General features: G+C 43.8%; 1 protein-coding gene across 1 annotated transcript in view; it reads left to right on the forward strand.

Moving 5' to 3' along the window:
- The window catches only part of LOC122180603 (plexin-A4), a 155,436-nt gene that overhangs the window by 12,884 nt on the left and 114,777 nt on the right, over nt 1–27,775 (forward strand). The window lies entirely within an intron of this gene.

The following is a 27,775-nucleotide window of genomic DNA, read 5'->3' on the forward strand; positions in this document are numbered from 1 at the left end:
AAAAAAAAAAAGATGGTAAAAAAGAGAAAGAGAAAACACATATAGAATGAAATATAGCAAAATCAATTAATACTTAAAGTATCTATTAAATGTATTACTCTCTGAAAGTTTATAGGAATTCAGTGCTACCCTGATATGATCATGACATCATTAATATGATACAAAGTATGAAAAAATCGATAGCTTACTGAAGCCCAAAATTAAGGTCAAGCAGTGTTATAGCATATACGTGAAATAATTAAATATATGAAATAACAGCTAATCTCTGTCATGTCAGAGCTGTTTGAGGATGGAATGTCTCTCAGAAAGGAGATGGCAATTTGTTGGCCTGCCTGTCACTCCTGCAGCTTCCACCTTGGGGTACTTGGCATGAAGGTTAACTCACTTTTTTCAACAGTTTGGGCACAAACAGAGCAGAAAATCTGATTGGGATTACAATGAAATGACCTTGGAGGGACTCCAGACTCAGGGCCATTACTCTGGTAGGCACACTTATGCTTGTGGAATGGAGATGTAGACCAGGTGTTCCCCCCATTGGCTTGATTTGCATTTTACAGTATTAATGGCATGGAGTTTCTTTTGGTTAAGACACCAGGCTTGGACACAGCAAATCTGCTGTGTGTAGAAGAAACGAAGCCAGAACAAACTTTCATCATGGCTAGCAGGGAGGCTCTTGCATGAGAAGAGACTGACATGATTTCCATTAAGTATTGGAACAGATGGGCACAAAGGTGGCAAGATTTCTTCTTGTGTAGACACAGGGAATACATACTTGTGAAGGAGGAAGGATGTTTAAATTGTGGATCATACTGACCCAACCCAAAAGAGTATAGATTAGTAGTATTTAGTGTGTAAGTTAAAAGGTTTCTGGCTGTGAGGTACCGGGTTCCATTCACTTACCCAGACAGAGGCATTTTGCAGCCTTCTTTTTGCTTTGACCAAGCTTCCCATGTTTGTCAGCCTTAGTTGGCTATCTTGGATCGCCTGTGGTCAACACAACTCAGCCTTTTTGTCAGATCAGGCAAATCAGTCTCTGGGTTCTGCTGACTGTATTGAATAAATCTCTCATCTAAGAAATTCAGATGCCAGCTTGCACATGGGAAGACTGACATATAAACTTAAGAGCCTCAATCTGCCATCTGTGTCCCACTCCAACTAACTCTGGATTTGATTTTCTAGCTGACATCACAGGGCTACCACAGATAAACATTTCAAGTAGCAAATAGAGCAACTAGAGGGAGTGTCATTAGATACAAGAACATCGCTTTCCTGCACTGCAAAATGACTAGAATATAATTTGATTTGGCCAACTGTTGCTCCTTCAAACAATTCCTGGACATATTTGGGGAATTAAATGGGTTAGGAAGTATTTCCACAAGGTGTTTTGGAAGTTAATAGAGTTTAATAGCATGAATGTGACCAGATCATGTAATTTGGCCCCAGGATCAAAGAATGTTTCCTGGCATTGTTTGGTATACAAATGGTACATAGCTATGGCTCCCACTGCCAGTGAGACAGTAGGAGGGAAATCCTGAAGGAAAGGCACAAGCTATTAGATAACAGGCTAAAGACCAGGGTTTGTGTAGGAACATTTTCTCAACTGCAAAATTAGGTACAGGCACAAAGTCTTAATGCACGGTTAAGAAAACGAAGTAAGGAAAAAGAAGTAGGGAAAATTTATGGTAGGAAACCTTTTGGTAGAACAGTAGCTAGCACAGGAAGGAACCTGACTGTTACCAGTTAAATACAAATTGGATGAGGTTCTCAAAGTCGAAACTCATTGTCTAAAGGTGAAGTCATAATGCATGTTTATCCTTGGAGAGTGGTTGGACTGGATCTTGATAAAATTCAAGCCACAAACAGTACATTTCAGTCCTGACAAATGCACTTTTATTCAGGGCACATGAAAATAGGGAATTGGAAAATATCAAATACATGCTTGCTCCTATGCTAGTAGTCCTCTTTAAATGAAAATACTAATAGGATACACATTGGCAAAACCTGATTGAAGGAAGCTCATCTGTGGCATAAATGACACAGGAACAATAGAAGAGGTCAAAATGATGAAGAAAGGGCTTTTATGTTAAAGAAAATGTAAAATCAAAGGAAGAAAATGGGGTCAATCTGTGCACAAGTGACAAGGAATCTCTAGGGAAGGGAACAGCGTTAGGACTCTTTTATTGACCACTTGAAGATGGCAGAAGTGATTGTGACACTCAGAGAGAAATCCAAAAGGCTGTAATGGGGGAAAATGCAGTAATGAGAGACTTCAAGTGGCCTCACTTGCCCTAAGCAAATGTCACAACACTTGTAGCTCAAACCCTTTTGGTGATAAGCCCACCAAAAGAGAAGTAAGTCTGAATCTGCACTTTGTTCAGAGTAAAGCTAGCCTTGCGTCACACTGTAATGTAGAGTGACCACGATGTATTCAAGTGTCCCATAGAAGTAAAAGCAATAGATAAACAAAGAAAGATTGCAACAAAGTTCAAGTTCAAGATAGAAACAACATAAAAATGAGGAAGCTTGTTAAAAGGAGCAGCCAGAAGGATAAAGTACTTCATGGTATCCTGGAGACTGCATAAAGACATCATGTAAGAGGCTTATTGTGAAGTTATACGACCTATGAAAATAGACCTGAAAGACTGTAAAAGCAAATGGAAAATGCCTGCTTAAGCAGACAGGTTCAAAAGTACTTCTGAGAACTGGAAGTTATATTCAAAGGAAAAAATAAAAAGATCACTAACTGTATCACATGAATTGCAAAACAATCAAAAGGCTGTCCTCTTAGGAAAAGCATGGCCAACCCAGTAAAAATGAGTGATTAAAAATTAACAGCATTCCCTTAGAAATTTGCTTTCTTTAAAGGGCGTAAGCTAGCTGAAATGTCTGCCACTAAATGTTTGGTAAAATAAGGTTTTGGAGCATGAAAGTGTTATTCACTGAAAGAACATTAAAAAACTCTGGTATGAGATTGCCACTCCATTAAACCTGCTGTACATCTCATTGCTTACACTGTCCTTGATACTGGAGGAGTGAAAGGTAGAGGATGTGTCACTGTTTTTTAAGTTGAACTCATGAAGGATCCAAGAACTGGAATCCAGTCTTTCTACTTGTCAGTTTGGTTGAAACAGTCTTAAAAAATAGGTTGAAAAAAAACCTCAACCCAACCATATGACTTGCTGGAGGAGAGGGGTGGGTGTCACACGTCTATTCTTGCTCTTTAAATAAATGCAAGTTCATGTGATATGGATAATATGGTTAATACAGAGGAATTAAACGTTTTCCCATAGCAAAGAATTTAAACTATGCAGTCATGGGATGAGGAGTCTTCTGACAGATTATTAACCAGTTCAAAGATGGGAAATAAAGGTCAGAATTAAAGGGTCATGATGGGGAAGGAATACACTGTGGGTCCCACGGGCATCTCTGCTGCGTGTGTTTGGTGCAGTTATAAATGAACAAAAAAAGGAGTAATGACAAAAGCTGAGAATGTAACTGGTGATGCAGAGCTTTTCAATATTATTTAATAAGCTTACAGAGTGATGCTGAAGAAAAATACAAAACTGAGTGTCGGGGTGACAAAAATGCAAGGAGAGCTCAGGGTTGATGTGTGCAGAGTATCAGACAGCTTTATCTCTACAGTGAGTGACTTCCATGAATAAATGAGGCAGTGAAGTCAGTCCAAAACCATGAAATGATGCCCCAAGCCTTGGAACAATGCATATAATGTGAAGGATGTTATGGAAATGGAGAACAAAACGGAGAATACCATCACGTGGGGATCCGTGGTGCTCTCCCATGCTGCATACACTGGGCACTTTTGATCATGCTGTATTAAAATGAATAATATTGAACCAAGAAGGCAGTGGGAAGTGTGGGAAGCAGAAATGTGGGTTTCTAATGATCTTTATACAAGGAGAGATTGTATGACTTGGCAATTTTCATCTTAAAAGAGAGATGACTGAGGGGACTATAATACATCCAGACAATCATGAGTGTAATGAAGAAAGTGAATAGGGGATGATTACTTACCATTTCTCATAACACAAAATCTAGGGAACTTTATATGAGATTATCAAGCAGAATATTAAAACAAACAGAAGAAAGGACATTTTCATATACTGTATCACTCAACTGTGGCATATTGTGAGACGCATTATGGAGGCCAGAAATACAACTGTCTGGAAAGCAATTAGAGAAATTAATGAAAGAAAGATCTGTTGAGGGCTGTTCAACATAATTACATCACTACAGGCTCCAAGTCAGGCAGTCTTCATGTCCTTGCTGCCAGGAGGCTGGGATTTTCAAGCAGGAAGAATTTCACTCTATTATCTCCATCTTCTTATTTTTCCACCTCAGCATCTGCTACTGTACAGAAGCAGAGAGAATGGCTGAATGGATTTTTGGGCTGAACTTTTATCAGCATTTCTATGTCACTTCCTTTTCAAAGGCCTCTTATTGTGAGTTTCTTATTGTGGGTCTTCAATAAAGAGCTCCTTCACTTGTGGGGCTAATAAAGACTTGTGGCTTTATTGGCATGACCCTAAATAATCACAGCCCAGTTGGTGTAGGGTGACTATGATGGACATCTCTGCCATGTCCATCCAGCTTGGATGTGCGTGGAAACAGCCTGGATGTGCATGGAAACCCTTCTCAGAGATGTAGTTGCTAAAATGTTTTTCATCCTGCCCAGCACACAGCACGCTTTAGAGTTGGCTTTGGTTCTTGTGTGGTGTTGGAGCAAGACAATATTTGGCACTTGTCTCATGCTGCATGGAGAGGAGGCTTCTCTTCCATTCACCCACCCATGGTCCTGCTCAGAAACCCCAGCTCTCTCTCAGCAGCTGTGGCTTTTTCTGGACAGTAGTCCAGCACTGGGCTGAATTGTGCTTGATTAGCTTGATAGCTACAGGAAGGGGAAGCCAAGATCCTCAATGAAACCTTTCAGCAGCAACAGCAGGGAGCCCAAATTCCCATTAAAATGTGCTCTCAGCTCATCTCAAGTCAGTCATTCTAAATTTTTTATTTGTCTCCCCCTGTCTCATCCTTCGTTTACTTTCCTTTGATAGCAGTTGATGAAGTTTGTAACTGTGTTGTCATGGTGAATGCAGTGTTGAGTGTTGGCTTTTTTTTTCCCCTAGAAACCAGGGATCAGGATTCCTGATTTTCATTTAAAACTCATGCTCATTTAAAAGCTTGATGTGATTTTGGGGCAAGTTTCTCCTGCATATCCCAGGTCCTCTGTTCTGAAAAACGGTGACTCAAAAGTAAGCGTACTGGGAGGACACATGCTTGTTTTATTGATTTCTTCTGGATGGGTGATGGGTGAAGCTTTAAGCCTGGATTTTGAAGGACAGCTTTATCCGCTCATCTAAACGATTCTAACGCGAGGTGTGTCAGTGTCACAGCCACAAGATGCTCTAAAATCCAACCTGCCAGTCATCATGATAAGGTCGTGAGAGATAGGAGGGCTGAGAAATCCCCAAACTGTCTTCAGAGAATTACCGAATAGGTCCTTCAGGATCTGAGTCTTATTGCCTCATAGATTTGAGAAATATCTGAATTCTGATGCTACTGTATCTCAACTTGTTATGTGAGAGCCATGTCCATTGTGTGCTCAGGGATGGATAGGCTGTTTGGATTTAATTCTAGACAGGCTGGGAATGGGGGAAGATATTTTAAAAAGAGAAGTTTCTTGTGCCAAACAAGTATCTGACTTGCTGCTGCTGGTTCCTCTTTCACAGCTACCTCCAGACATCAGCTACTTCATTCTGAGGATCCTCTTTCTTTCCATGTGATAATTGTTACTGATTTGAGTGTGAAAAAAGAGGAAATAAATCTATAAAATAAGCACAAACTGAGACTGAGCTGTATCTGAAGGGATGGAGGAAACTGGAAGGAAAAAACAAAACAGCAGGTAGCAGAAATTGGCACTGACTGCCTCATCACCCAGCCCCCATATTTACTGGACACAATTATTCTTGTTGATTGTTGGCATATTATCAATTTCAGTTATTAGTTATATTATTACTTATTTTATTTCCTGGACAGATGTCATTGTTTGTGAATTGGCAATCTTTTATCTTGTGCATAGAATTTACTAGGCTCTGAAAGGTCAGAGCTGTAGTCTCCCAAAAGGCAGATATCTTCAAATTGAAAAACCTGAAGAGTTCTTAGAAACTTGTGGAAATCAGCCACATCTTCAGAAGACTTCCAGGAGCATTTGTGGTAGTTGCTGCTTTTTTAGCTTTTCCTCTCTTTGTGCTCTCTAACCACATTCTTGGGAGTGATAGTTGTGTGTTTTTCTCATCCTTCTCTGACAGAAATTCACCCTTGCCAATGAGACATCTACAGTAAGGTGTTCTGTGTGTTTTGACTTGATCCTGAGGCCTTCTGAATGGGTGTTATTGGTGTTAAAGATGGATAAAAGCATTTCTTCTGTTTAAAACTGCCCTGGCAAGTGTCTGCTCATAACAATTTTCTGCAACAAGATCAAACCCAGAAATAGTTTACTCTGATGTCAGCAATCAGCAATAGTGTAACTGGTAACAGACTTTCATCCTGCGTTACAAAACAACTCCCTAGTTTTGTTTCTCCAGGTGCATCACCAATATTGTTAAGTTTTTAAACTGTCTCTTTCTCCTGCCTCCACTTGAGCCCAGAGATGTGTTGCACACAGGATCTATTCCTCACCTGATTTATTGATTTCTGTTCTGAATTTTACAGAGCATGTTTTGCTGTGCCTAGGGAAAGAATCAGGGCTCTCTGTACCTGACTGGTATTCTAAGTTGATCTATTTCCTCCTTTGCAAGACCATGGCCAGAAATTGCTAATTATTTCCCTTAAATGTCAGTGTGTCCATGAAAAAGGAGGGATGTCTTAAGGTTATTACAGAAGCACAAGAAAAACATTTCTATTTCAGGGGCTGCTTGTAGACCAGAGAGTAGGAGATTACTGGGTGGGAATAGAGATTTGCTCTCCAACAAAGCACTGATCCAACTGATGAATCTTCAGAACAACACCAACAAATCACTGCATGGGAGCTGTGCACACTTTAATTAGATATTGAATCATTGACTAGAAAGAAAACCTCCACGTACATCTGAAGTCAGCATTCCCCACCTGGAGTGCCTGAGCCAGCTGCCTCAGTAAAGGCAGAAGGTCTGTACCTGCCCATGACCTTCCTCTAATTATTTGGAATCCATATCATGAGCATTGCTGCAAAAGACAGCCAATGCCAGGTGTTCAAATTAATAAGCTGAACCAGGTTTTCCAATTGGTGCTCTGGGCTGTTTGCCATTCCTCTATTTCTTTGACATCTGATAAAATAACCCCGGGCTTTGTTTGTCAAAGGTATTTTGCCCACATGCTATTGATACTACTTTGGAGAGGTTTTTGTTGTTGTTGTTTGTTTTTCCTACTAGAAAAAGGAAAAAAAAAATAAAAAATGATCTGATGGGAAAACCAGTAGGGAAAGAAAGTAATTGGAATCTTGGTGTTGGTGGAAGACAGTTTCTAAAGGTGATCACAGTTGGCCACTGGAGATCGAGGTGTGGTTTACAGTAGAAGTATAACTCTGTTTGGTTCAAAATACAAGTTGTTCTGGTGCTACCAAGCCTTTAATCTGAACTGGAATGGACAAGTACAACTCCCCAGCTACCAACCATTTGACCATGCATTTGAGTAAAGTCATATTTAACTGTAGGCTGTGTGTGCATGAGCATGTCATCACTGGGGGTTGAAACTAGGTGATCCTTAAGGTTCTTTCCAACCTAAGCCATTCTGTGATTGTGACTGTTGTGGTTTAGCCTGGCAGGTGGCTCAGCATCATACAGTCATTCTCTCCCTCCCTCCCAGTGGGATGGGAGAGAGAATCGGGGGAAAAAAAGTAGAACTTGTGGGTTGAGAGAAAGCTATTTACCAAGACAGAGAAAAGGGAAAAGATAATAGTTGTGACTATATGACTATACACAGGAATATGTATAATAAGTGATGACAAGTGGTATAACAAGCAGTTGCACACCACTCTCCTAACCTATGCACAACTAGCTCCCAAACAGCAGAAGAGAAGGGATAACCTCCCATCCCCTTCAAAACTCCTTCATGTGTCATATGGTATAGAATATCTATTTGCCCAGTTTAAATCAAGTGTCCTAGTTCTGTTCCATCCCAGCTTCTTAGGCCCTTTGCTGAGAATGGCCTTGGCTGTGCACCACACTGCTTAGGTGCAGCTATGAAGACATCAGTGTGTTATCAACATTGCTTTTCTCCTAGAACAAAAGCATAGCATCATACCAGACACTTTGAAGAAAACTTCCATGAAACTAAAACGATGACCAAAGTACCTAAATCCACATGCTGAACCTATTAACAGATTAAGAGGGGATAAGGATTCAGCAGTGTGAATCATTGGAAGTGAATTGGCAATATTGTGTTACCTGAAACTGCCATTGTGGAAATCTGACACAGAGGTTCCTTTGCTTTCCTAATAGAGGCAGGAACACATCAACAAGGTGTGTAGGTGAGGACTGGAAAAAAATCTTGTAGAAGATGCTTGAACAGAGGGAATGATGTTGGAGACATATCCCAGTTTGAAATTTTATGGCTGAATGAGTTAGTCATAGAATGGTTTGTGCTGAAAGGGACCTTTAGAGCATCTAGTTCCAACCTCTGCTTTAGGCCAGGATGCCTCCCACCAGACCAGGCTGCTCACAGCTCCATGCAGCCTGGCCTTGAATGCTTCCAGGGAGGGGGCATCCACAACCTCACTGGGCAACCAGTTCCAGAGTCTCACCACCCTCACGGTAAAGAATTTCTTCCTAATATCTTGTCTAAACCTAACCTCTTCCAGTTTAAAACTATTTCCCCTTGCACTGTCTCTACATGCCCTTCTAAAAAATCCTTCTCCAGCTTTACAGCACTCCCCCTTCAGGTACTGGAAGGCCACTAAAAGATCCCCTCAGAGCCTTCTCTTCTCGAGGCTGAAGAGCCCCAGCTCTCTCAGCCTGTCCTTGTACAGGAGGTGCTCCAGCCCTCTGATCATCTTCATGGCCCTCCTCTGGATTTGCTCCAACATCTCCAAGTCAAAGGCATCCAAGATAATGCATCTGGTCTATACAGACAAAACTTTCAGGCTGAGTCTATTGTATCATTCATTTGCTGGTTGCATGAGAAAATATAGTGCTTGAGCTTGCTGAGTGGGGTTGGCTCTTGTGTCTTCAGCACTGGTTGAATGAATGTCTCAGTTCTCTCCTCTCTCCATATTAGGAAGAGAAGGAATGGCTTCAAGTTGCACCAGCAGAGTTTCAGGTTGGATATTAGAAAAAACTTCTCCAAAAGAATGGTCGGGCACTGGAACGGGCTGATCAAGGAGGTGGTGGTATCACCATCTCTGGAGATGTTCAACAAATGTGGAGATGTGGTACTTAGGGACATGGTTTATGGCAATATTGGTGGTAAGTGGACGATTGGACTAGGTGATCTTAGAGGTCTTTTCCAACCTCAGTGATTCTATGACTCCACTGGGAATGCCCCAGTTGCTCTCAACATGCAGAATGCCCCAATGGGACTTTCCTTCTGTCCTCATTTTCTTCTGTCCATCCTTTCATTCTGTCCACTGTTCCTTCGCTGTCCTCATTGTGGCCTTGTGTCAGTGCTGAAGGTTGAGAGTTTGTTCTTTTCCCCCTGGGTAGATGGAGAGAGGTGTCTGTGTGTAAGTTGTGTATGTATGTACATACACAGTTCTCATGCACCGACTGTATTCAAGTGCTATGTAAACTCACATTCATGTACTGTGATGCAAATAGGATTTCTGTAGAAGATTGATTCTCCATGCTAAACTGCCTTTTGTTTTTGCACCCATGACATACCTGGGCTCATAGCCTCCTTCTGTTTGCTCCTAGTAGTGTAGTTCTTGCTTTTTCCAGCTCATGGAATCCTCCTCGTGTACCCTTATTTTCTGCTGCATCAGGGCAGGGGCAAAAATAATTTCCTCTCCCTGTGGAATATGATTCAACCCATTCAACCCCACCTCTTGTTGCTGGAGATCAGCTTTCACCTGCTGTAATTCAGCCTGTTCATCCCTAAGTGGTAGTTTGTTTATCTCTAGATGGAGATGTCTGTCTGTCCACCTATCTATCTTCCTATTCATCTATCACATTAGTATCATTCATGCTTAATAATCCTGACTGTAAAAGACACAGATCTCAACGTATCATTTCAATCTTTTCCATCAGGTTAGGAATGCGCGCAGATCACAGTAAGAATTATTGCTGTTGTGTGGACGCAATGATAGATTTTTTTACTGCGCTTTCCATGCAGAGGCTGCCAAACCCCAGCCATCCTAACCCCACATTTACTTCATCAATTCTTGTGTCTGCTAATGCTGACTCTATATTGTTTGGCAGCCTCCATTAAGAATGGTTTGCCGCACAGTATTAACAGGCAGTGAAGCTTTGTGCTGATAGATAAAGCACGGTGTAAAACCTGATTGGAATCAATCAGAGTAATCGTCTGGATGTGTGGTGGTTAATAGGAAATGTCCTGCATATTATTGGCTGTTTTATATAGCTAACAGATTAGCTTTCTGCTGCCTATTGTGGCTCACATCCTTTCCTGAGCCACTGGGGGAGGTGATGAATCTGCAGGGCTGCACAGGAGGCACTGTGCTGGCAGTGCATCCTGCTTCAGTCTAGAAGACATGGAACTTGGAGAAGAGACCTATGTTTTGTATTTGCTTCCTTTATGGCCATTGCTAATAAATGGATGAAAGGCAACTGTCAACCTATTGCACACCTAAGCTTGGGCTGAAATGGGGTGAAATATGGGATTGAAATTGGGATGAAATATGCAGCAGAGACCAAGAGCAACACTGAAGTAAAAGTTCTCTGAGTTCTGATTTGCTTCAGACTTGGGCAATTAAACACAAGCTCAGATCCTCTCAGGTCAGCCTGATGTCTCCCACAGCTGATCTACCAGACTGTGTTGGTCTCTCTGCAGAGACACATGGGTTAGGAAAAATTTCTTTACTCAGAGGGTTGTGAGGCTTCCTAGTCACCATCCACTTAGCAGCTGTGGATACATCGTCTACTTTGAATCATATTCCCAACTGCTGAATACTCAGAGGATGCTTGGATAGGGTCAGCGATTTAATGAGGAGTAGGCTTGCTCAGAACAGTTCTTCCTGGTCGTACTCTGCTTGCTGAGGGCTCTCTGCTTTTTGACCTAACACAAGAATTCATCCTTTTTTTGCAACTGTTTTGGTACATTTATTGAAATATGTAAAATAAATTCCAACTATGCCATCCCAAAACACAGGGAAGCATCACTTGCATTTCACAAGTAAGGGACTCACTCTTGCCCAAGGTCATGAGAATTGTCTTAAATTTAAATTCAGAGCTAGACATTTCTGCATCCCTGGTAGAGTGCTTTCTTACAGAGCTACTGATGCTGGCTCTTCAGGCAGGAGGAGAGGAAGGAGGGCTTTGGCTGGGAGAGGCCAGCTCCCCTTGGTGGTCAGAGCCTTGGGTATCATTTGAAGTGCAGCGGGTTGGTATCCTAATGAAAGAGCTTTTCAAGCACTCATTTCTCTCCTTGGTGAGTAGAATACTATTAACCTTTAAGGCAAAATTATATTTCATGCCTCTGGGAAGCAGTAACATTTTACTGAGCTGCTCCGGGGAATCAGGTAAACAATGTTAACTCTCTCCAGCCCCATTTCAGTGCCATTTTAGGGCGGTTATGTGTGTAAACCCTGTCAAACTGCTGACTAGAGGTCTGTGCTCAGGAACCTCTTGTTGCTGGAGATCAGCTTTCACCTGCTGTAATTCAGCCTGTTCATCCCAACATCTCTGTTCAGTAACTGGCATTTGATTGAACCCGTGGTGCTGGTCTTCATCCTGGTGGTGATGGGTTGATGGTTGAACTAGATGATCTTAATGGACTTTTCCAACCTTAATGATTCTGTGATTCTATGATTCAAGGCTAAAAGCTCTGCATGTCTCTTTTGCCATTTTCTGTGTCCAGGTAGCAGCTGGGCAGTGGGCCTGGCTTTTGACAGCTGAAGACAGGATGTGTTGAGAGTCAAGCCATAGGACGCCATACAATGCCCTGCACTATAACATCTCATACAATTGACAAAACTGCTATAAATGTGGTCCTAGAGGTTGCAGCTTTGATAGCTAAAGGCTTTAAGCAAGTCCCGTCTTGCACTTCAACGGTATATGAGATCACTATATACCAAAAACAGACTTAAATACCTGCAGATTTAGGTGTTGGGGTGAAACACACTGGTGCCAGATGTGAACTCCTCCATGCAATACACAAGAGCTCACTTCCTGGAGAAAAACAACCAACCAACAAAAAAAAAAAAACAACCACCACCAACAAAAAAACAATTGAAGAAACTAAAAAGTGAGAGTTTTCCTTCCTTTTAGAAGAAAGTTTTTCTCTCAGAGGGTGGTGACACACTGGAACAGGTTGCCCAAGGAGGTTGTGGATGCCCCATCCCTGCAGGCGTTCAAGGCCAGGCTGGATGTGGTCTGGACAGCCCGGTCTGGTGGTTGGCGACCCTGCACACAACAGGGGGTTGAAACTGAATGATCTTTGAGGTCCTTTTCATAGAATCGTAGAATAGCCTGGGTTGAAAAGGACCACAATGATCATCTGGTTTCAATCCCCTGCAGGATTGCCAATCACTACACGAGGATGCCCAGAGCCATTCAACCCACACCATTCTATGATTCTGTGATGATTCTATGATCCTTCCTTTTCTTCCTTTTCAAGGAAAAAAACCACCACTAACAACAACAAAAAAAAAAAACAACAACCCAACACTTTTATTTCTTTTTACTGTAACTTCCACATTGTGTTCTCAATTGGACTCCCAGTGCCAAGCACGATGGGTCAGGCAGCCAGGGGTAGTGAGGAAACTAAGAATTGCTGAAGCTTTGGCAAGGAGAATGAAAAAACTACGATCCAAGGACAAAATCAACACCTTAGGTGGAAAATTAAATCAGTGATGCAGTGTAAGCCAGAAAGCAAACGATGCAACAGTAGCAAAGTTGGCTTCCAAATTGAAATGTGTTTTCTGGGGATTGTCCATCGGCTTGGGGAGTTATTATTTCCATTTCTCTAGTTATGAATTAATTTCTAGAGAACATAATCATCCTCTCCCTTCTCCCCTCCACAGCCCCCTCTTCCCTTCTCCTTCTAATTTTCCACTTGACTGGGGATTCTCTGACAGTGAAAATTCAGGCTGGCTTAGAGGAGGTCCATGCAAGCTGCTCCATTAGAGTAGATAATCTCATTGGAACCAGTGGCTTGAATAATAACACCTTCACCTCGTGCGCTGCATGGGATTCAAATGATACTTAATGCCCCAAGCTGCAGGGACCACTGGGGCAGGGGAAGGGCTGGGCTGGAGGCTGCACCGAGCTCATTTTCCTCCCAGCTCTGCCAGCCTAGCCATGCTCCTGAGGATACATCTGCAGTCTGAGATAAACACCAGTCCAAGCTTCCTCAGCTGCGATGTTTGCACCTTCAGGAGAAGATGCAGCCTGAGCTTGGCTGCTCTGCAACAAGACTGGGATTGAGCTGTACCTTGCTGCTGAAGGCTTTTGCTGTCCCAGTGGGTCAGGGATGAGTGAGGATGAGTATGCCACAGCATGTCCCATCAGCTGATATCCTGACTTCTGCCTTCCCTAAGCAAGTCATACAGATTGGAGTAGGATGTTTTAGGTCATGGGGCTTAATCTGCTTCAGTCTATTGACAAAACTGCCTTTTACATCCAAAACATCGACACCAATCATAGACCTTTCTATTCCATCATTTCCATGCATACAGAGAATAAGCCCAACTCTAGCTCCAGCCAGGCTGCCTCAGAGTCCTCCTTCTCATCTGTAATCCACCTGATAGCACAAACACAGCATGTGCTCTTTTTCTTCTTCCTTTTCTGTCCCTCAGTGTCCAGTACCAGGGTATTATCTGCTTTCCAACTGCAATTAAAACCTTGAGTCCTGAACCAACCTATAAGATGAATGGCTTGAATGCAGGACTGTGGTTGAATGTTGGTGGGTTGATCCTAAAGGACACCACAGGAGAGCAAGTCTCTCTTGCTCTTGATGGACATGGCTGAACTCTTGTCATTAATTACTGTGTTGGGAGATGTGTCTTATATGGAGGCATAAAAGCTGACTCCACAAATAAACACTTGAATTTTCACCTTTTCCAGCCCTTTCCCTTCATGCAGCCACATTGGATCCACACTATCATGACTCAGCAGCCCATGTTGGAGCATTGCTATGCACTATCACAGACAACAATAACTTCTGGGTGACACACAACACAGTGTCCACCTTGTGCACCCGACAGCCCCAGAATTGCCCAGAGGAGCACCATGCAAGTTTTCTCCAGAAACTATTCAATTTTAAAGGGAAAGAAACTAGAAAAATAGGTAGGTGTAGGAGATGGACACCTGGAATATATAATAAATGGCTCTACTGCTATGCATCTGACAAGCCAGCCTGCTGGAGGTCATTCATACTGCCACAGCAATTTGTCAGTGTTTATCCCATCCCGTCCAGCCATGCACAGAAGAGGGGAAATTGATAGATCACATGCTGACAGCCTTTTCCTTGCTGCTGGAGCATTAGCTGAGAGTCCCAGCAAAGTCACAACTCAGGAAGGCTTTGCTGTGCCTTGTGGTGTGAAGGAGTCTCAGTGGAGTGTATTGGACCATGCTAGGAGCTTCTCATGTTTTAGAGGAGTAAGGACCTCTTTCTGGCTGAAGCAACAGAGTGATAAGGCAGGGATCATTCATGTGGTGGCCTGAAGTCTTGGTCCTCTCACTTCTTAGGGGTTATCTCTTGGTGAAACCCACAGAACTCACTTCACAGCCAGCTTGCTCTCTTTGCTGGGTAGGAAACCATTGTGGCTGGAGCTCAAGCTGCTTCATATGGCTCTTAGTGTTCAGGAGTGAGAAGTTGTTTAGGTGAAAAGGAACTGAACTTGTTCTCTGAATTTTTGGCTGGAGCAGGCCTGGTCAGAGAGAAGGGCAGTGAGGCTGAGGTTAGAAACCTTCCCACTGTCTTTTTCTTCTTACTACTCTGCCCCCAAATTCTCTTTAGTAGTGCACAGCAAGAAGGAACTGAGCTCTGAAAGTCACAATGAGGCATATCTGAAGCAGGGCTTTTGTAGTTATTTGTGCCAATGTTGGGGTGAAATACTATTTTAGGTAGTTGGGAAGAAATGCCTTTAACAAAAAACAATGGTGGGCTGACAACTGCCATGCTAACACATTTTCTCTTTGATTTACGACTTCTGAGGTTGTTAACTTGGCTTTACATCCATCTCAGTCGGGGCTTATTCACTGCTCCAAAAAAAAAGCCAAATGCCCTGGAGACAGATAGGGAACTTCAGGCATGGTTTGGGTACAGTGAGTCTGCATGGATACCTGTCTCCTCCAGGCTGCAAATCCCATCACAAGGACTTTCCATCGCGGTGAGAAAACAAATTGCAAGCTGTCCCCCATCCCCAATCCCCCCACTGAAGCTAACTTTCAATGCAGAGTGCTTGTCTCTCTCAACCTGAGCCACAGGGCAGATAGAAATTCCCTTTTGGAGGCCTGTATGGTAACTCAGTGTCATTCTCTCTATGCTACTCCGTGTTTTTTCAAGCTGCTAATAGTACTGCTGCAGAGCATGGGGAAGAATTGTGCCCAGAGGGAAGAACAATCTCTGCTAGCAGCAAATACCAGAGCTCCAGCACACGTCACTCTCTGTTGGCTCTGCTGCCAGAGGCATGGCAGATGGATGGATGCACATGGGCAGGAGGAAGAGGAAAGGGAAAGAGCTGAAGAGTGACGTCAAAGAGGAGATGTTGATGAAGGTTGAAAGGAACAGGAGGGAGAGACTCATTTGGGAAGCTCTGTGTAGTCTCGGGTCCACTGCAGCGTTCTGGGTAGGGCTGTTTGGGTTGAAGGGTTCCTTGTGCTATGGGAGTAGGTAAACAGCGTTGATGTTCAGATGGTCCATTCCATGAAAATGTTTCCTTTCTTTTCACTATGCTTCCCCAAGTCAGGACAGCAGATGCTAACACTGAAAGAGCAATGAAGTCACATGCTGACTGAGCCTGGCTGTGATTCAGTATCTGCATAAGTGGGGAACCCCTTACAGTGTGCATCCCATGGTTCCCCTGGCTCCCTGCAAAACTCCTTGGACACAGATGATGTGCTTCTTCTTTGCAATTTTCCTGCCCCATTTATTGTTTAAGCAGCGAGGCTGAAGTGGGACCCAGACCCTCCCAGATTTCACTTAGGACTCCTGCGTCTTGCTGTGATCTTGGCATAGGTTCACAGGGAAGCCCACTGATTTGGATTAGCCCCTCTCTCTGCTGGTATTGAGAGAAACACTTCAGATCTCACCATTACGGAGGCTTAGGCAATTCCCATCATCTTCACCAGCAGATACTTGGCATTTAGTCTGTGGTGATGGGGAAAAGATGGAGATGCTGGGGAGCTGAGGTCTCATAAAGATGTTCCCAAACATATGAGTCAGGCCACGAACAAAGAGCTTCAGCACCTTTGAACAAATTATTTGCATCAGTCCTTGCTGAGGAGAGCTCGTAAGAACGAGGGATAGCGTAGGTGTTATCTACCTAGGTTCTGGGGAAGATACTCACAAATATTATTAACATGAATAGGAAGCACCATGATAGGATGCTCTCTGGGAAAAGTAATTTTGTTCATTAATTACTTGCCTTATCTAGCAACGTTGTTCCCTTTCTCTCAGTTTCTTCTTTTTTAATTTTCTTCAAAATGACTGTAAGTGAATTTGGTGCTGGGAAAGTTATTTTCCTCCTCAGAGGCAGAAAGAGAGCTTGTATTACTCAGGTAGCCTTCAACTGAATCTTCAGGGGCTTTTCTATCTTTATTTGAAGCCCACTCTTTTATGAGCAGATGGCAAAGACTGCTGCTGACAAAATCTTGTGATTTTTTTTCTTATAGAGTTCCTCAGCACTCTGCACTGCACAGTTCATATGCCTTTGGCTTGAGTCCTGCCTGCCACGTGTGGTTTTGTGCTCTGAGCTCTGCCTGCTGCCTTCAGCTTCCAGGCTTGTGTTATGCCTGGTTAGTTCCAAAACAAAGGAGTCAGAGATCTGTGATTTAAGGGACAGCATAGCAGGGTCTCTGCATCTTCTGAGATAGCCTTTCCTTATGTCTTTGACCTTTGCAAGATGTTGGAAAGGGTCAGTGAATGAAGGCAGGTGATACTTGTTCTCCCTGTTGCCAAACACACGTGTTGGTTGGCCCAGAGAACAGCTTTCTTTCCAGCATGGTTGCTGCTAGTCCCTGCTTCAAGGCAACCTGCAGTGTTAAGTGGGAATCAGCAAATGCCAGAACTCCTTAGGGCAGCCCAGCTTCATGGCTTGGATTTCATTGGAAACTGAACACAATGAAATTCATCTAGACCCGCCCAAGCTGAAAATGGCACTTTCACCTGGCCATAATCGAGGCTCACCTGAAGTCCAACCCAGAGTTGTTCAGCCCCAGCCACTGAGTGATGCTGCAGAGCTTTGGAGCACCTTATTTTGAGGTGTTTTTGAACATGACAGCAGCCACATGGCTGGGAGGGGAGGAACTGTGCTCTTCTGTAATGCTAAGCAGGACCAGCTGAGGGATCTATGTCCACATCACCTTCTGCAGATCCCCTCCCTCATTTCCACACTGCTCCACCAGTGCCAGCAAACAATTTCCAATTATTCCTAGGACAAAAGCTCCAAGTTTCTAGGGATTTGCATGTGAAATGCTCCTGTTCATCTCAGGCTTGAATGAGCCATCAAAATGCTCATCAGGAATCTCTCCTACAGGCACACACACATGTGTACACACAAATCACTCAACTGTGGCTGCACCCCACTGGTGTGGTCCTTGGGCCACCTCTGAACCAGTGACTTTTGTTCACAGGCTGGAGACTGTGGAGCACGTTGTGCTCTGTTGGTCAACCCAAGGACCCCCCAGGCAAGATTAGTGGGGATAAGATAATCTCTATCTTTGGAAATTTGGGGAGGGGAAGGAGAAACATTACTAAATCCCCCAAAGCAAGGGGGAGGGATGCTGGTTATTGAGTGCATGGCTTTGTAGGGTGGGAGGTGGAGGAGCAAATCCCTTGCATCCACGCCCCCTGGGGCACCCGGGGTGGGCTTATTCAATTGCTGTGATAGAGGGAGGAGCCCACCTGGGGACAGAGATAACGGGCGGGTGGTGGAATTGCTGTTCTGCAGCATAAGCTGGGCGAGTTATCAGGGCAGAAACTCGGCATCTATTACCATGCATTAGAATAGATTAGCAGGCAGAGCAATTAGCATCCTCACTCTATTTGGCCAAGTGACAGGCGGGTAGGAGGCATGTGGGGAAGAGTCAGCTTTGGCACGGAGGCCAAACTGCTGCCCAAGGACAGAGGAGACTTGGTCTTTTGCCCCAGGGCTGTCCCTGCTAGGCTATGAGCCAGACACCAAAAGGAGCAGGGATGAAAGTGAGCCTTGGTTGTTGTTCTGAAACTTTTTGTGGTTCGTAGTCCCTGGAACTCCGTCCAGGGAAGATGCAGAGCCCTGAAGGGCAGACTTCAGCTTCCTGATTGCAGTTGCCTGTTCAAATCTTCTTATGCAGGTCTCTTTCTGAGAGTCCATAACCCTCTCGGGCCTCAAACATATGATTAAAAACACAATGACAGCCACAGCACTGCTTTGGCTTTTCCAGGCTGCCCCAAATCCTTTCTTTCCTCTTCACTCATATTCATCTTTGATGCCCAAAAAGCATATTGGAGAAGATAGCCTGTTGGTGATTAGGGCCAGAGCATGGAACAAGGGTCCAATTCCTTCCTCAGTCTTCTAAATCATGTAAATCCCTCTGTGGCTCATTTCTACATCTAAGAAATTAGAGCAGTAGCCCTACTCCTACTCTGTTGTACTTTCCAGGGATGTACCAGACCATGTCCAGGCTGTGCTGAGCTCAGCAGGACCCTGGATGCAGATGAATTTACTGGGAAAGCTTCCTTTCTTCTCGCTGCCAGGACAGGTTTCCTAGGAATGATTCTTTCCATGATTTCAACTCTATTTTATCCTTCTTTTCCTGCAGCATCTCCTGCCTTTTTGTCCCAAATGGCATATCCAGAGGAATTGATAAAATTTAACTCTTTTGTGCTGGGGAGAGCTGAATTTCAGTTATCCTCTAGAGGGGATGGAGGGCAACCCAGAGGCCAGAAAGAATACACAGGGGGGGGATGACTGTTCACTACTTCACCACGTAAAGTTTAAGGTCAGTTATGTCTGTGTTTCGACATTTATGGCATTCCTATTCTTAGGACCCCGAGGGAACCTGGAAATGTCAAAACATTGCTAAAACTGACCTTAAACTTTACATGTTAGTGGGACTGAATCTCCTTCCTTTCCTCAACTCCAGCCAGAAAATTGCTTTGGCTCCAGCAGAGAGAAAGGCAAATTTCAGCTTCTCCCTCCTTCCCCAGCCTTGCTTCCCTCTTGTGATAAAGTGATCCCAAGAAATGCTAAGCCAACTCTACATGTTAGTCAGACTTCCACTGAAGTGTGTATTACCTCCGAAGGTCTCTTTAATTGTTCTGTTCCTGTCTCGTCCTTCTTTCCAGTGAGGAAAACAAAAACCTTTCCCCTAATAGAAATGAAGCTGTCATATTGCATCCTATCCTGGAACAGGGAGACTGATAAGCTTGATTCTGACCACCGTATAGCCTGAATAAGCCAAGCCACTTCAGCTTCACATTTCTCTGTGTCCTGCAGCCTCCTATTCCCAGTGCTGGCTGCAAATGCCATTGGGAGACTTTGCACTTGGCTTCCACTGAGCTCCCTCTGCTGACCACCTTGTAAAAGGCATCACAGACCTGATGGTCTTTGAGAAGACATCCCCTCCAGCCTCTCAGCAAAGAATTTGGGCAGGAGGTCCTGGACACTAGCAGGACATCAAAGTTAGCAGCCTATGCTCATCCAAGCAATCATAGAATCATAGAATAATTTAATATCCTGAGTTAGAAAGGACCCGCAGGAATCACTGAGTCCAGCTCCTGGCTCCACACAGAACCACTCAAAACTCAAACCCTGTATCTGAGGACATCTCTGGATGCCCTTTAACAGCTTAATGTCCTGCTTATGTTATGGCATCCAAGTGTGCACCCAGTGCTCAAAGTGAGGCCACACCAGTGCAGAGCAGACTGGAGCTACTCCTTCCCTCACCTAGCAGTGTTGAGCCTGCTGCATGCCTGGGTACATGACCTTCTGCCACAAGCTGCCTGCTTTGGTGCAGAGAGAGGAAAATATGAGGTGATGTGGTGATGCTAAAAGTCTCCTCGCTGCCCCCCAGGCTCTGCAGCGTGTTCAACACTTGTCAGACCAAAAATATTGGCGTTGTACAAGACCACAGGTTTTGAGAAACAGAGATCTTTTCTGTTATCTCATTTTGGAGGAGGTTCCTCTTCTCCTATGGAGCAAAGAGAGCTGTTACTGGGCCATACCTGCTCCCCTTGCAAGATTTCAGGTTCCCAGTTTCTTGGTCTGTGCTGGACTGGGTCTATGGGAGTTTCCATGCTTCAACTCTTTTCAACAACTTACAGGTGCATTCTGCATTGCTTTGGAATTTGACTGGGCTGAGAAATCTCAGATTTCTCTTTCAAGAAGAAATGATGGAAGAAGTGAGAGATCATTTCTCTTGCTTTGTCTTTCTCTGAGACATCTGGGTCCATCTGGGCTTCTCAGAAATGGAGGGAGGTCTTCAAATTGAGACCTAAGTAAGATCTCCCTGAATGTTTCCCTTTATCTCCTCTGTCCTCCATGGCAATTTTCCTTTAATTATTAAAGAATCATAGAATCTTTTGACATGGAATCACAGAATCATCTGAAATGGACCCTTAAAGGCCATCTAGTCCAACTCCTCTGCAATGAACAGGTGCTCAGAGTCCCATTCAGTCTGACCTTGAATGTTTCCAGAGACGGAGAATCCACCACCTCTCAGGGCAATGTGTTTCACTACCTCACCACTCTCACTGTGAAAACATTTCCCTTGTATCTATTTTAAATCTCCCATATATTTTCAGTGCACCTGGTAAGGAGACCACTTGTGATAGTAGAGAGGTCGGAGTGCTTGTGCCTATGGCCGCAGGGGTCTTCACATTGGTCCAGCACACCTATGTCCTCATCAAGAGTGTGGGATGTGCATGATGGTTCCCTTGTCCTCACCTTTCTGCCCAGGACCGTATTCTTTTTCCTCATATCTTAGTTTATGTTGGGTTGAGCATGTGGAGATTAAGAGGCATATGACAATCCCAGTAATGAGATTCCAAGCAGACACACAACCTGAGAAGAAGAGAAGGCAGGACAAAACAATGACAGGAGGACATGAAGACACATGTGGAAAGTGTAGATAAATGCTTTCAAGATGAAAATGAAGGGGATGGAGGAGTTGCACATTCAACATCATGACAAAAAACAAAGACTGAGATGGGGAGTTGCTGAAGGGAAGCAAATGTGGATGCCAGCATGGAGCCTGTGCCCCAGCAAACCGTCCCATGCTGCCTCTATGGCTGGTCCTAGCTGATGTGAGTGGGATCTGCATTGGTGTCTGGATGTCACCTACCACTGTTGAGTTCACCAGCACTAGGGGGCGAAGGTGTAAGGAAAAGGTGTGTGTGATTATTCTGTCCAGGGGTGAGTGAATTTGTCCCCTGAAGGAAATGTCACTGTTTGGAATCAGAAAAGAGAGCTGAAATGTCAAAACCTTTTGCAAAACAGTGATGCCCACAAATTACCTGTTTGGAGATGGTAGCAAGGTGTCATTTAGATCAGCTGAGCAAATACAAGCCACTGAACTCTTAATGCTGCTATCCCACCCTTGGCATCAAGTATGGATGCTTTGTGTTCCTCTTTTTCCCTGCGAGTCCACCTCCCTGGCCACATTATAAGTCTTGAAATGCAGCAGCAACCTAAAGACAGCCACTGCCCATCAAATGGCAGGCTTCCACAAAGAGAAATAATTTGTTTGAGTTTCACTGCTGGGAATTCTTGTGATTGTTGTTTGTTTGGTTTTTTAATAATAACGTGTTTCTCCTTTTTTTCTGGATAAAGTGATCTATAGTGTGCTAACTGCAGTCTGTGAAAAAAAAAAAAAAGCAAAATATCTCTGAGTAGCAATTTCTGATCAGATCCAATCATAACTCATTTGTCTAGAGTTGTTTTTAATTGGCAAAATTGCAGATTGTCCTTTTCTGCTGTCAGAAATCTGACGTTGTTTTTTTGTCTCATATTCAAAAAGTTGAGTGTTCCAGTCTGTTTCTAAAAACTTTAAAATAAAGGAAAAATAAAGGAAAACAGAAAACTAAGATTATGTCCTCTATCAGCAGCTATAGGTTTAATGAGGAAGGCTCCATCAGGAATATAGGCTGATTTTCTGACTGCACTATTTCCTCCTCCCAACCACAAAAAAAGAAAAAGAGAGAGCAAAAAAAAAAATCCTACCTTATGGAAGCTTCCTCCTTGGCTTTCTCCTCCCAGGACTATCTATCTCTGTCTATTTTGTCTGCTCAGGGTGTCAATTAGTTTGGTCTCCAGCAGATCTGACTGATGCTGTGAATTAGCAGAACAACTCCCCACCTCGCCTCAAGGATCTGTGGCCCCAGGACACAACACAGCACCAGCACCGAGCAGCTGAGCATCCCATAAGCCCAAATGAGAAGGGAAACTCGCTGCATGATCTTATAAGGGCTTTATAGGTTGCAGAAAATAATTACCACCAGAGAGGCTAGTGGTAAGGGCCATCCTGCCTTTTAAATGCATTTAGTTTCTCATAATAGGTGATACAGAAGGCTGGCTTGCTGGCAGTATGGATATGAAGGATTATTCAGAGGAATGGGAAGAAGTTTGTCCCCATTGAAAACCTGAAAGGAGGTCTGGAGACTTTGGTCTGTAGAGGCATTGGTGCAGTGTGTCTCCCTTGTGGTGCAAGAAATAGGAGGTTGGCAGAGCTACACAGTGGATCTGGATCAGCATCTAAACATCCTGTTTGGAAGGGGAGATTGCATCAACACCATTCCTCTAGTTTCCCTCTGCTTACCCAAAGCAAAGGTCAGCATTTCAGGCATTTCAGTCAGTGGTAGGATGGAGAGATGGACAAGAAGCAGAAGGAACAGAGAAGAGCTATCTCCCCCTGTCTCACCACATTGCTCTCATGAGGGTTGGCCTCAGCCAGCACTTCTTGGCACTACTCTTTCCATGTACCCTTATCTCTGCAGTCAGCATCGTTTCCTCAGTTTTCTCCCCTGTTCTTAGATCCTACACAGTCAGAAGAGCTCTTCTTACTGTTTCTGTCAGCTCTGAACCAAGCTCCATCCCCAGCAGATGTTGTGATCTCATCCACTTCTTCACGATGAGCTGAGGTACCCGTAAGGTGTGAATGGCAAAGACACAATCCTAAGGTGGGAGAGAGATGTATGAGAGAAACTCTTGAGGGTAACCTGATAGGGTGGAGATGATAGTCTGTAGGACTGTACAGGGACAGTTCAGCAAGTATAAGAGCTCCACTACGTTGGGCATGGAGGAAACAAAGACATAGCCCAGAAGAGGCCAGGATGAAAAACAAAGGTTATGGGTTTTTGGTTTTGCATTCTTTGTGTGCTGTGTGATCTTTCGTTGTTTGTCTTGTTGTGTTTGGTTTTTTCCCTACATCTGATCAGTTAAGATGTGTCTTCACTGAGAGGCAGAGGCAGGTGAAAGCATGCACATGACTTGCATGCCTTCTGCTAGGCTGGCAACCCTTCAGCAGCATGATCTGTTTTCCATGCTGTGTACCGGGTAAACAAAGAGCTTGCAAATGGATGAGTACCTCTCTTGACTCTTCTTCTGTCTGATGTATCCAGGTGCCTGGAACTTAAAGGATAGGATTACTTCTTCTAATTCTGGACACTTAGGGCGAAACCTGAATCTACCCATCAAGGTAGAAGAGCCACTGACATCTCATTGCAGAGGTAGAATAACACCTCTGCCAATGCAGCAAGTATTAGCAGAATATGGCCCTGGAATGTTGTTTTAAATTCCAGATGATCAAGCTGGGGTTTAATTGCCATCCCTAACTGAAGTCTCCATGGCATCCTCAAGAAACCTGGGATTTGCTTGGCTGTTGGACATGTATGCATCTGTACTTCCCTTTCCTGTCTCTGAATTTGAATGTTTCAACCTCACAGAGGTGTTGTGAAGATTAATTAGCTCCAGGCACAGCCCTCTGAGATCCTCGGATGAGAGATGCTATAGGTGTGCAAAGTATTAATTTAACATTATTAAAATAATTGGTTAGAGGATAGTGAACAGAGGGTTGGTGTTAGCGGTATTTACTCTTTATGGGAGGTGAGGAGGAAATAATACTCCTCATGGTTCAGTGGTAGAACCAGTTTCTTAGTGTTTGCACTAATGGTTTAGGCAGCAGCAGGACACTTGGAATTGTTAAAGATGCAGCTGATATGAAATAGCAGGTGTTATTAAGATATACAGAGAAGTGTCACGTCTATACCGTAATCTTATGCAAATAAGCTCAGGAATGGAATATGCTCTTTTAGGTGTCTTAAGTGTAATGTGATGCTACTGGGTGGGAGTTATACACCAGCTAATTATAGCATGAATAGCACTGAATTAGGTTGTATGGCAGTGGAAAGTGATCTCAGCGTATTGACAGAGCCAGCACGTTGGAGTTACTGATATTTTATTAAAGAGAAGCAATTATTGGCAGTACAAGATATTTTTCGACAGAAGCAGCAATAGAGAGGGCAACAGATGCAGCAGTTGAGAGCACAGATCTTTTTTGGGCTACAGTGGCCCCTTTGGGCAGCTGCCTTAGTGGTCAGGTGCTTTGCTGCATTTGCTTTGGTTTCTCATGTGACACCATTTGGGGATTTAAGAGATCAATGTCAGAAGACAATCATTTCCTCTTCACATGCTGAAACAATTTTCCCTGCTGTTTTCCCTGACTCCTGAGGGAGAGTGTAATGTTAACAAAGAAGGGAACAGACTCTGTAGCAGGGTCTGATAGGACAAGGGGAAATGGTTTCAAACTAAAAGAGAGGAGATTTAGAATGGACATTAGGAAAAAAGATGTTTATGATAAGGGTGGTGAGGCACTGGAATGGGTTGCCCAAATATGTGGTGGATGCTCTGTCTCTCGACACACTCAAGGTCAGGATGGACAGGGCTCTGAGCACCCGATCAAGCTGTAGTGTCCCTGATGAATGTGATGAAGTGGTTCAGGAAAGAGGAGATGGGTGTAACCATGTGCAAAAGACTCTGGAGAAGAGCCTCAATCACTCCTCCCTGCATGCTCTGAGCTGCAGAACCCACTGGCAGGTGGCATTATGCCTTTAGTCTTGATTTAGGCAGCAGCTGGGGTCAGTTACCTGCAATCAATTATGCTGCTGGCTCAAGAAGAGGATCTGCGATACTTACTTGAAGGTTTGAACCCCATCAGTTACTCAAAGCCAGGCTTGGTTTGGCTCTGTGTGGCAGAGCTCCCTTGTCACTACATTTGGGTGTGAGGCAGAGCCAGGTGGTTTTTTTTTTGCTCGTTTGTTTTTTTCTTTTATCTTTTGTTTTAAATTGAGACATTTCACTGGAAAAGTCAGACAGTTAAAGTCAAATGTTATGAAGTGGCAGAACTGAGGTCACCCATGGAAAAAAGAAATAATAACGTGTGATCCTGTAATTAAAGTCTGGCTTGCAGAGTGTCAGCGCGGGGAGCAGATTTAAGAATGCAGAAGCTACTCTCAATCTGCCAGAACCTAATTCCTGAGAGCCTGACACTGCAACCTTATCTTCATGCTAAAACCAGGCTTAGTTTGAGGCAGTTTTCCATCATTTCATTATTTGGATTGTAATACACCTTTCAACAGATGTCAAGGCTGTAAGATGCATCAGTCTGAGTGAGGCTTTGGTCTGAAGAGTTTCATCTCTTTGATGTCTATGAGCAATAAACAGCAGGATAAGGTTTTGATTGGTCTTATAAGGTCTTTGAAAGACATCATTTAGTGGGCATGATGGTGATGGTCGGACTTGATGATCTTAGTGGTCTTTTCCAACCTTAATGATTCTATGATTATTATATTGAAGCTCTATGGTGGGGCTGGGAAGACAAACCAAGCTCCTCGGAGCTTGACCTAGACCAGTGTGTTGTCCTCCTGTTTAAAGATGCTGGATGCATTTGTGACTTCTTGTGCTGCTACACTTGAACTGCTCCGTTACTTTTAGAAAATCCAGATGTTTCTGTCACGCTGCAGTTGGGAGAGAATAAATGGGAGGGAGTTGGGCTTCTTGGAGAACTTAGGCTCTTGTGCTTTGACACTGAACCCCAAACGAGTTTCCATCTGAGCTATTCTCAGGAGATTTCCTACGCCCCACAGAGCTTTAATGGGATTGCTGTGCCTATTTGTTTTACAGAAGTGCTTACCAAATTCTCAGGTCAGCATTTTGCTGTGGCTTTCATTCCGTGATAGGGGACTTACAGCAGTTAATCTCCTATCCATCCAGCCCTCTGGAGACTGCGCATTTAAAACTCCTGATCCAGCATGCGGCAGCACTAAAGGACACTTAATGGAATGAATGCTCACAGGGAGCTGCAGTGCTGCTCTTGCTCTCTTATATCTGCAAAGCAAACCAAGAGCCTGCTGAGAACGGCAGAGATCTCTCTTTATGATGCCTGCCACTGGAAACACACAACTTTACCATAAAGATGGAGCAATATGAATTCTAAATTGAGACGTTCATTTTATCTAGTGTCATTTGCTAGAGAGAAGCTAAGCCCTAAAGTTTAAGGCCAGACTCCAAGCTTTGTAACATTTGGAGTCTGCCATATGCTGGATTTGTTTCACATGTGTTGCCTTAGATTCCTGCCTGCAAATCCCTGTGCATAGAGGTGCAACCTCTGCTCTTGGAAGAAAGCACGGTGAGGGGTGATCATGGAGCTAATCCTCCACCAAATCCTCCGAGCTTGCAACTAAAACTCCAAAGTCTGGGAGTGGGTGAATAATTTAACATCTGCACTTAGTCTTTATAGCTGATTTTAATGGGGGGTAATAGCACTGCTAATAACAAAATCTATTGCAGACACCCTGTGCAAGTCCATAACATTAGCTTAATGGCAAAAGGTAATTGGCATGCAGTTGGAGCTGTCCTTTTGTATTAACCCTGTGGATTTTTAGGCAGATATCCTCCTTGAAGCAGTGGCCTTAGCAGCACATGTTGAGTGCAGTGCAGATGTATTTTACTCCAAGTGAATGCAGACATGGATTGAGGTGGGACACACCACTGCCAGTTCACATTGCTGCCTTGTGTCTACTCCTGGCAGAAAAGATCAGAGATGGTGACTGTGCTTTCAGCACTCGTGGTAAAGAATGAACAATTTTAGGGACTTCTGCTGAAGTGCCATCCACCCATCTCATTGCATTCACTGGGAACTTTTTCAGATTCGACCATGGGAACTTCTCATTAGGTGTTTTCAAACCAGATGCCAAAGAAACCTGTATTTGCTAGGGACCACTTTAGTTCCTTGGCAATGGATTGGAGAGCTGCTCCTTCTCAGCAAAGTGATACTAGCAGCTCAAAAGTATCACAAATTTGCAGTATCCTTAGAAGGATCAAATAACATAGACTACGTACAGCCAGTCTATAAGGACATTCATCCCTCCATAAGATGTACCACATTTTGAAGGCTTTCCAACCATC

The sequence above is a fragment of the Lagopus leucura genome, unplaced genomic scaffold (assembly GCF_019238085.1).
Source record: "Lagopus leucura isolate 7727_CA_CO unplaced genomic scaffold, USGS_WTPT01 Super-Scaffold_100008, whole genome shotgun sequence".
NCBI classification, from domain to species: domain Eukaryota; kingdom Metazoa; phylum Chordata; class Aves; order Galliformes; family Phasianidae; genus Lagopus; species Lagopus leucura.